Source organism: Crocuta crocuta, unplaced genomic scaffold (genome assembly GCF_008692635.1).
Source record: "Crocuta crocuta isolate KB4526 unplaced genomic scaffold, BGI_CrCroc_1.0 scaffold29, whole genome shotgun sequence".
NCBI lineage: Eukaryota > Metazoa > Chordata > Mammalia > Carnivora > Hyaenidae > Crocuta > Crocuta crocuta.
Window position 1 is genome coordinate 711,112 of NW_027533280.1, and position 10,594 is coordinate 721,705.

The following is a 10,594-nucleotide window of genomic DNA, read 5'->3' on the forward strand; positions in this document are numbered from 1 at the left end:
CCCCCCCTAAGTCAGGGCCGCGGGCTGAGGGATGCGGGCAGGCAGGCGTGGCTGGGTCCTGTCCAACCACCAGGCGGGTTATACTCGGGGGTGGGGTTGAGTGAATCGGAAAAAGGCAACAGGCGTTCAGGCAACTTCGCAGCTCAGCTCCCGGCCCCCAAGGCCCGGGAAGAGCGGGCCTGGTCCGTCACAGCCGCAAGCCCACCCTTGCCGGCACCCAGGCTAACACTGGGGCGCCACCCGGTCGGTGCGAAGGAGGGACCCCCGACCCGAGCGGCACGGATCCACTTACGTGCGGCGCTTTTTCCATACACCCGCTACAGTTCTGTAAATGCATTTTCTCCCCCTTATAAGTTTCTCAATTGCCTCTAGCTTGTTTTATCGGAAGAAGACACCACCTGCTACACACAGCGCGCAAAACGCGCGGTGTGTGTCATCGGGGAGGCTTCCCGTCGACAGCGGGCCGTCAGTAGCTCAGTTTCCGCAAAGTCCAAGGCTGTATTCAGATTTTTCACGGGGCAGGGGGGCTGGTGCCCCGAACGCCACCCCTGCAACGTCCGAGGGTCAGTGCACGGAGCCCACTTGGGTCTACACAAGCCTCCCGCGGGCACGGAACTAACACAGGTGGAGACGGCGCAATGGACACAGAATAACGCCCCAGAAGACTGGGCTGACTGGCTCGTAACTGGGCCACGACGCGGGCTTGATGCTCGCTCTCTAAGTCGCATCCCGCCGGGCGGCGTCCCAGGGACCCGGCGCTGAGAAGTAAGACGCGGGGCCGCCAGGGGGCAGCACCGCGCAGGAGTCCCCTGGGGAGCAGCTTGGACGGTCCCCCAAGGCCAAGACCTTCCGAGGCTGGGGGAGGGGAGCCACGGAGTCCCCGAGTCAGAGCTGAGGACGGGAGGCCTTGCTAGAGCGGCCCCCTCCCCGGGCTCTCAGGCTACAGGGAGGGGAAGCAAAACACCCGGGTCTGAAAGCCCTGGAAATGCCCCAGCGGGGGTCCAGAGCGGCCCTGCACGCGGCCGCAGGGAGGCTCGGCTCCTTCCAGGAAGCGAGCGAAACGTCCACCACATCTGTGATGTGTTCCTCCCCCTAAAAATTTTTCCAGGGGCACCTGGGGGGCTCAGTCAGTTAAGCCTCCAACTTCGGTTCAGGTCACGATCTTGGAGTTCGTGGGTTCGAGCCCCGCGGCGGGCTCTGTGCTGACAGCTCAGAGCCTGGGGCTGCTTCAGATTCTGTGTCTCCCTCTTGCTCTTCCCCACCCGCCCGGCTCATGTTCTGTCTGTCTCTCTGTCTCAAAAAAATAAAATAAAATAAAAATTTTTTAATTTCTTTTCCAAAGCCATAATGGGAGAATGTTAATCTGTAACAAAGCTGGATGGGAGATAAACAGATTTGCACGACCAGCTCTGCATAGTTAAGTATGCTTGGAGTAATTCATAATTTAAGAAATAAAGTAAAAACAGAATTCTGGGCCAGGAGAAGGCCTTTTGCTTGTAAGATGATGCAGGACACCCTATGGAACGCACAGCATGATTGGAAGGAACTATCGTTTTTGTTTTTGTTTTTCTGTTTGCCTCCCATTTTGCTTTGTGTCTAAGCAGCAGGTGGCTTTGTCTGCCTTCGGGCTCTCTAAGGATGGCACCTGTCCAAGACCGGATGCAGGCGTGTCCCTCTCTCCACGGGTCCCTGTGAATGTCCCTTCCACCCACCGCTGGAACCCCGAAGCTCCCATACACATCAGCTTCCGCGACACGGCATCACCTCCTGAGGTCTTAAAAATATATTAACTTCTAGAAAGCGTCACTAGAGGTGAATGGAGTTGAATCTTAGTGCTCAGGATGCATAAGGTACAAAAAGAGAAGCCACTATTAAAAACCCACTTTTGAGGGGCGCCTGGGTGGCTTAGTCGGTTAAGCGTCCGACGTTCGCTCAGGTCATGATCTCGCGGTTCGTGGGTTCGAGCCCCGCGTCGGGCTCTGTGCTGACTGCCAGCTCGGAGCCTGGAGCCTGTTTCAGTCTGTGACTCCCTCTCTCTCTGACCCTCCCCTGCTCACGCTGTCTCTCTCTCTCTCTCCTAGAAATAAATAAAAATATTAAAAAAAAAACCCACTTTTGAAGATCCCTCAAGGCAGACATGAGGCACCTAATGTGTAGCTTTTGCTGGGGAGGAAGCACACTCCTCCTCTGAGCCCAGAGTCCCACACGAGGGGGATGCCTGGGCCCTGAGCCCCCCGAGCAAACGGAGACCAACCCAGGAGAACCGCTTCGCCTCACTGTCGCCCTCCCCCCGCCCCCCGGCAGCAGGTGCCTCCGGAGTGGAACATGGGCAGGATTGTATCTAAGTTATGATTTCAGTCTCCAGGCAACCGTGTGTGCTCAGCGCTACAGCACANGCCCTCTGGAGGCCTGGAGGCTGGGAGGAGCGGGAGCCCAGCGCACAGAGGCCTCTGTCCGGGGGGCAGGGGGCAGAGGCCCCGGTGCAGCAGAGAACGTCCCGTGTGTGCGGCCGGTCTTCTCCGACTGGCTCCCTCGGCCTCCACGAGACCTCGGGCGTCCGGCGGCCGTGGCAGTCTAAGTGCGGACGGCCACCCCCGCGGGCAGGCCCCAGGGAACACCTGGGCTCGGGGCCCCTGCCCTCCCTCGTCTCCTGGCTCCCAAGTCCTCACAGGGCCTGCGCACTGCACACTGTCAGCCTTAACATTAAACCTGGTGCCCGCGCTCCTGGAAGTCACACCCACCCTCGCGGGCGACTGACACGGTCCCCAGAAGCTGGGCGCCCAGACTCGCCACTGCCACTGCCACGGCCCGTGCCCCAGCCGCGCAACAAGCGATGGGCCCCAGGCCAACAGACAGCCCTCGCTTCTCAGACGCTGGAATGTTTCCAGGGTTCTCGAACCCGCGTGGATGGCAACCCCAGGAAGGGGTCTTTGGATTTCCGAACAAGACAGCGCCTTGGGGCCTCCCTGCCTCTAGGGCTGGGATTATAACAAGACAAAGTGGGTAGCTCTGAACAAATGTATCTCAGGGCTCTGCTAGTCTTCCGTGCGCTAGAGTGTCTCTAGCTCAAGGCGCCCTTTCCGGGAAGGACCACTGAGCTGGCCAGTCCGTGCCCGGTCCAGTGGGGAGGTTGAGGCAGGCTCAGCAAGGTGGTTTCTGGCCATGAAGATGGAGCTCCCTCCCTCTGCTTCCCAGTGACACAGACGGAAACCACTGGAGGGCGAGCCCCGTCCGTGCTGCTGGCGACACAGGGAGGAAAGGGCCCAGGACACCGACAGCTAAGCCTGTCACTTACTGACGTCACTTGGGGTAAGGCTCTTGTTTGCTTCTTTCCTCCCGTAACCCTGGATCCCATCTAAAGAGAAGGAAGCATCCATCCTCACAAACCAAAACGACCACAACTTGTCTCATTCTCTCATTTTTAAAAACCACTACAGCTCACTCAGTCATATAGTCCAACAAAATATGTATCTTTTTTTAATTTTACAAGTATTTATTCTGTGCGGGAATACAGAGATGTCGATCACAACACTGTTGCTCAGGCTACAAATTATACAATAAGATAACCAAAGAGAATCATGGGGGGAAGGGGAGCTCAGGGTAATTTTCATACCGTGGGAAAGATTGTCTTCCCTGGTCGAAACGAGATGTGTGAGCACGATGTCTCCTCTCGCCGAGAGAGCTGTGTGAACTGGTGATGTCTGGACTCTGCAGCCACACTGAGGTCATGAGGGAGTTGGTTCACGGACATGGTTGGACGGGAAAGACCGAGAAAGCCTCTGGATGTCACGATTTTGCTGCAGAATTCCCCCACGGGGGAACTGCCCACCTCTGGACATCTTTACAGGAAGAGAGAACAACCCATGTTGCTTCAGCCGCCGTGAACCAGATGCTCTCTCTCATGGAGCTGAGAGCAAACTACGGAACTACGGGCTCTTTCCCATGTATTTTTCACTTGAGGATTGAACGTGCCCCGTGACAAACGGATTTCCAGGCGCCCTGCGGTTGAAATGGGCGGGTAGACTGACAGTCTCTCCCAAGGGCTGTGATGGACGGAGATCTTGAAACTGGCACCAGACTGCTCGCTCGCTTCTTCCCTTTGGAGGAAGGAGACAGAAGCCAGCTCCGGACGAGGTCGGCCTCATCCTGGCTTCCAGGAAGGTGTCACCCCTGAGTCCCACCAGGGGTGAAGGGAAGCCCAACCCCCACCCCGTGCAATTCTTCACTCACTCCCTTGTTCATTCGCACAGCAATTGATGGGCCTTCACTTGCTTTCCAGCGCTGTGGATTTAAAGGTGTTTATGGCGGAGAGAAGAAAAGAGACCACAACAAAGTACATGGCAACAGGCTCCGTGCCCCCAACAGAGGGTGCTGTGAGGCGTTAACGTTTTAGAGCAGGGGAGGGCCTTGGCCAGAGCACCAGGTCGGCGGGCCACTTCTGCAGCCCCTGGAAGATGCGAGCTCATTAAGAGGGGTGGACGGAGGGGCGCCTGGGGGGCTCAGTCCATTGAGCATCCGACTTTGGCTCAGGTCATGATCTCATAGTTCCTGAGTTGGAGCCCCACGTCGGGCTCTGTGCTGACTGCTCAGAGCCTGGAGCTGCTTCGGATTCTGTGTCTCCCTCTCTCTCTGCCCTTCCGCCACTCTCACTCCATCTCTCTCTGAAAAATAAATAAACATTAAAAAATATGTTTAAGGGGCACCTGGGTGGTTCAGTCGGTTGAGCGTCCAACTTCTGCTCAGATCATGATCTCGTGATCTGCGGGTTCGAGCCCCACATCAGGCTCTGTGCTGACAGCTCAGAGCCTGGAGCCTGCTTTGGACTCTGTGTCTCCCTCTCTCTCTGCCCCTCCCCTGCTTATTCTCTCTCTCTCTCTCTCTCTCTCTCAAAAAATAAACATTGAAAATTAAAAGGGGTGGACAGAAAGACCAGAGGACTCCGTGGATGGCTTTTACGACACAGGTGACTAATTGCCGTGCCTGCTGAACACTTTGAGGCAAAACTACAATCAATGACTATTTTGGGTTTTATTGTCTGCTTCTGGATGAATTTAACCCCACAGACTGCGAGAATGGCCTTCAGGATAGCGAAGACGGCTGCCAGCTAGAAAGGCAAAGCTCGCGCAGCTTAATATTCTGCGGTCCAGAGACGTCCTTGGTCATAGCAGAGAGCCCGCACCCCACGCGCCGCCGGCGACTGCACATGTTTCGGCACACAGGGCCGACTGCGCACAGAGGGGGCCACCCAGGCCTTGCACATAAAATGCGCACCCCATGCTTGCCTCATGAATCATTTCCGGTTTCTCCACTGCAGTCTTCAACCCTGCACCGAAAAACATACTCATGATAATAACGAATATGAAAAATGTCGAAATCTTTATGGCAACCATGAGCTCAAGCAACTTCTGTCGCATTAAATAGAATGAGGTCATTTCTGGATAAAAGGCACAGAGAATAAAGCCTCCCGCAGCGGCATAGCCCTGTAATGGAACATTCCAGAAGCCCAGTGAGGGAGCCGCGTATCACCGGTCAGGGGAGAAGCACCTCTTCCCAAGTGCGCACTCCTTCATTGCCGCATGGGCTCCGGCTGCGGGAGGGGCTGGGCGCTCGCCTGCGTCCCGGTGATGGGGTGACGGCCCGCGGCTGAGGCTTAAGAGCAGCTGTTGAAATGCTACTTTCTGTTTCTCCTGGGACTTCCCACTGGTCTTCACGCTGGTATTTTACCCAGCGACTGTCTCCATTATGCTAACTGGATGTATCCATGAAATCGTTTTGTTCCCAACAAGGTGCGATCAGAGGAGAGCTGGCCACTGGGGAAAGGCAACCCTCGTGGAGATATGGGGTGGGGGGGCCGCGAATCGCTTTGCCTTTGAGAAGGAAGGTGCTTTTACCAGCACCCTGAAGGAGCTCTAACGTGCATTTTGCCACGCGCGCGTTACTTTTCTGTTCCATGGCCGCGCTGGGAACCAGGGCGCTGTCTGCTTCGGGGGCCGCGAGTGATGGAAAAGGGGCAGGGGTGTGTGGGCAGGTGTGGATGGGACCTGGACATGGGAAGGGGTCCCCGCAAAGTGGAGGGAGCACAAAAGGCTGGGGGGAGCTGGGGACGCCCCGGGGACCCAGGAAGAAGTGGGCAGCCCTGGCCACACCCGCGGGAGGGAAGGACCAGGCACGTAGTCCCCAGGGGGGACCAGACACGACCCACCACTGCTTGGCGTATGATTTTCTTTCTTTTTTATTTAGAATTTTTTTACGTTTATTTTTGAGAGAGAGAGAGAGACAGAGCGCGAGCAGGGGAGGGGCTGAGAGAGAGGGAGACACAGAACCTGAAGCAGCTCCAGGCTCTGAGCTGCCAGCACAGAGCCCGACGCGGGGCTGAACCCATAAACTGTGAGATCATGACCTGAGCTGAAGTCAGACGCTCAACGGCCTGAGCCCCCCAGACGCCCCGTCTATGGTTTCCAAAGCTCACTTTCTGAGGACGATTCCAAGTAGCCACAGGCTCCTGCCATTGGGAACGGACACCAGGCTGCTCACTTCTTCCCTCGATCCTAAAACAACATCCACATCACTGATTTTCACTGCTATTTCTAAATCTACGACCATGTTGTTATGATCAGCAATCTGCTACAGGACGCTGGGCATCTTCCCAAGACCCACCGTAGGCCAGCGTGAACTCATCACCTATGACACTCATCACCTATGACCCACCAGCACAAAAATCAAACAAGCTCATGTCTGGGTCCCTGTGCAAGTCAGAGCCACAGGGGCACCGGGTTCCAGCACCGTCCAGGCCACGCCAGATGAGAGCTCCCTAGTGGGACCGTCCGGTGCCCCGCTGGTGACAGGAAACGGCTTTTGCCTCCAAGCCCCGTGAAGCCTCATGTTGTCCGGGGCGCTGGCTTCTGGGCACTAGGGATGTCCAGGGAGTCTTGAACTTGCCCGCGATGGGGAGAGGATCCTAAGGAGTCCCAAAGCGCAGACGGTGTCCCTGAGGCCCGGACCAGGGGCAGGCTTTGTGCCGCTGCTGTGGGCGGCTGCAGCCTCTGGACAAGACCAAAATGCCCTCCAGGCACCACTCTGGAGTCTGCCCGCCTCCCGGCTGATGGGGACGAGGGCGAAGCAGACACCTGCCCGCACCACCTTTATTCCAACTCATGGCGTATTTCATCTAGACTGAGCAAAAACACACTCCCTGAGCGCCTCGATCTTTCTCCTTTACACATATAAGTGAAGGGCAAAAAGGGTCTGTTGCCTTTTTTTTTTTAATGTTTATTTATTTTTGAGAGGCAGTGAGAGCACAAACAGGGGAGGGGCAGAGAGAGAGGGAGACACAGAATCCGAAGTAGCTCCAGGCTCTGAGCTGTCAGCACGGAGCCCGACACGGGGCTTGAACCCACGGACCGTGAGATCATGACCTGAGCTTAAGTCGGGCGCTCTACTGACTGAGGCCCCCAGGTGCCCTGCAGCCTTTGTGTTCTATCTGATTGCTCAGTAGCTGAGTCACGCCTGTCCCTGTACCTGGGGAAGGGACTCGGGGAAGAAGCATGCCAAGTCTGAGATATCCAATCCTGGAAACACTACTCTACCTTATAGTTAACGCTCTCATTCTTCCGGGGCTCACCGAGGGGTTTCACTTCGCTGGTTACTGTACATAACTTTTCACCTGAAAGTAGGAAGATGCATTCTAGATCAAATGGAAGGCTTATTCTGCAACAGTCCACACCTGTTTTGACCACTGTTCATTTTCCATGGCTCACCTTCCCAGAAGCACAGCACACAAAAATAACTTAGCAACGAAAGCTAAAAATTAAAAAGCGAGAAAACAAAGAATGATGTGTTAAACTGTCCGTGAGTACGCCCTGTGTGGACGGAACAGAATCAATGTGACTGAAACGGCTCCTGACTCCCCCGTCCCCCCCCAACCCGACACTCAGCATCTTCCACATAGAAATAGTGCATCACAACTCCACTCACAAATCAAAGCACTGAATTTTACGGAGCGCTTGCTACGTGTGAGGCGCTGCTCTAAACATCATACGTTCCACTTCCTACTTAATCCTCCTCGGGTCGCCGTGGTCTAGGTGGTATGAGGGTTCCCACCTGCCAGAGGGGGAAACTCACCTGCAACGTCACCATGTCAGGAAACTGGACGGCGGTGGTGGCCGGGGGGCGGGAGGGTGTTGTGTCCTGCTTTAGCAAGTGGAAGGTGTTAAGAGCTCGTCTTTTGCACAGCAGCAGACATTCTCCGGAAGTTAGTTACCGAAAATATATTGGCTGAAGTACGCAGATGCCGTGGCCAAAATATGCCATTTAATCCCAGACATTCTACGTCTCAGAACCCTAATGAAGTTCATTAGCCTCATGAGTTGGCTTCTGGAAAAAAGAGTTTAGGCGTGGTGGTAATCCTAGCCCTCAGTATGAAAAATAAAATACCGACCACTAGGTAAGACATGTCAGCGGCCTCCCTACCCGCAGGCACACCGACCACACACCTTCGTTCCATTCGAATCTCCGTAGGGCCCTCCCGCGCACGCATCTGCTGGCTGGTCCCGCAAGCATGAAATCACACAAGGATGGGCAAGTTGTCGGTGTTCAGAAAACACCCGCTGCTGAACTGGTGGTTAATACGTTAGTCTTATGGGAAGGACGTATCATCCATCGCCACCAGTCACGTCAACACCTTCGATGCCTTCACGGCCGACCGCAGCCAACCGTGAGACGCGAACCGGAGGCGGAGTAGATAGCGGAGTGACTCAGTGACACTGGGCCGAGGTTTCCAGAGACAAGCCCGAGGGAGAGCGGAGAAGCCCTGGGGTCCCAGCAAAGCTCCAGGCAAGTGAAGACCCAGCAGGACTCAATCGTCTGCACAAGGGCTGGCACTTATCACTGCAGAAGAGTCAGCAAAGGTGACTCGTGCGCCCCGAAGGGACGTTGAAGGAGGGTGGTCCTTCCCGCAGGCAGCAGCGGCTCCGGGGGGTGCTGGGAAACGACACTGACATCCTGATCTGGGGGCGCGGAGGCCCCTCCTCGCCTGCCCTCCGACCTCGGCGCTCGTTGGCCACGCAGTCCTGTCTGTCCACGCCGTCCTTCTGAGAATGGTCATTTCCTTCTCTTCACCCGGTTGGCTGGCGTTCATCCTTTAACACCAGCTCAAGACTTAGACTCCAGGAAGCCTCTGGTCCACCTCCCCCATATCGGTGTGCAAACTGCAGTTCAGTACTCAGTCACTTAACTGGTTATTTAACACCCCTTCCCTCAAAACCCTGTAATTCCTCTGACATTAAGGACGTTGACCTTGATCATCACAAAGGAACTACGGTGCCAGGAAGCAGTCACTCAACTATCCAGTGAGCGAGCCCCACAGACTGTTGGAAAAGTAAACGCTGGCTTTTCCAGGTGCCTGTGTGGAACAGCCCTGACCAGTGAGACAGAGCCAGGTATTAGCTGGAGGCTTCTGGAACTGCTTGACGGTCCTGGTAAAAGAGACAAGTGTCACTGGGTTTGGCTCCTTTCACTCTACTTCCTGCCTTGATACGGCTGCAATGCTTGGTTTTAGGCAGCCATTCTGTGACCACGAGGGAAAGGCAGAGCCGGTCATATGGTTTGAGGGCCTAATATCTGTGAAAAACCAAACTGATGCCAGCAGCTGCCCAGATCCAGACATCTTGCGAAGTGAGCGAAACAAAGCACTGTCCCAGGCGAGTTAAGTTACCTGAGTTTCCTATTACTTGCAGTGAAAGCATTGCTGACAGAGAGCAGAATGTGTTGGGTTAGGATATCTCAACGCCCTGAGATTTCATCATTTGAAATTAAAAAGGAGATTGGATCGCTCTTACACTCAGCAGCACTAAAACTGATGCTGAGGCAATCCACGATCTGATAACTGGGAGAGAGAGAAGAGTTTAAAGACACAGTTACCAAGGTGTTTTAATTTATATTCTGGTCTCACTGAAAAGGAGGCTCTCCCTTCCTCTGCCTCCAACATTACTATGAGTAGCTCACTCACAAGCAAAACCTACTAACCATGAAGTACAGGGTGTGATGCATAGTTTTTAAAGCAGCCACTAGATGCTCCTTTATCCTTGATGTTAATTATGTAAGTAATTATGTAACCAATCGACATCCACATACTTGAATCCTGATCTTTTGATTTCCTCATGTCAGTTCATTTTCTTTAGAATTAAAAAAAAGCAAAGCACAATGTGTCTCTAATCTATGAGTAGCTATAATTAACTCCAAGAATATCTGTCCTTCAGCCACATAGAGCACTTTTCGTAGTCATCAGAGGCGTCGTCACTGGTAAAGTACACGTTGGCATCTCTTTCTAAGAGCTATTAATAAGGCAAGTCTTAGCTGTTTTCGCTCCACTCAAAGTTCATTCCCCACATCCCAACCTTTCAGCGACGGCTGTATTTATAGCCACACACAACCGCTGTGATCACAATCAGGATCAGAGATTGCGCTTCTTACAGAAATCAAGAATGAGCCAGAGTTTTCACGTGCACATACACACAACACACACACACACACACACACACACGTGGTCCTTTTTTATATCTGAGTTCAAATATTATACCGTATTCTGTTCTAATTG

General features: G+C 54.3%; 1 long non-coding RNA gene across 1 annotated transcript; it reads right to left on the minus strand.

Moving 5' to 3' along the window:
• Positions 1–3,478: 3,478 nt before the first annotated feature.
• Positions 3,479–8,770, minus strand: LOC144218191 (uncharacterized). The gene is made up of 4 exons (XR_013331073.1): positions 8,122–8,770; positions 7,587–7,663; positions 6,470–6,548; positions 3,479–4,661 (listed from the first exon to the last, which is right to left on the minus strand). It is a non-coding gene; the product is annotated as an uncharacterized LOC144218191 (long non-coding RNA).
• Positions 8,771–10,594: the final 1,824 nt, after the last annotated feature.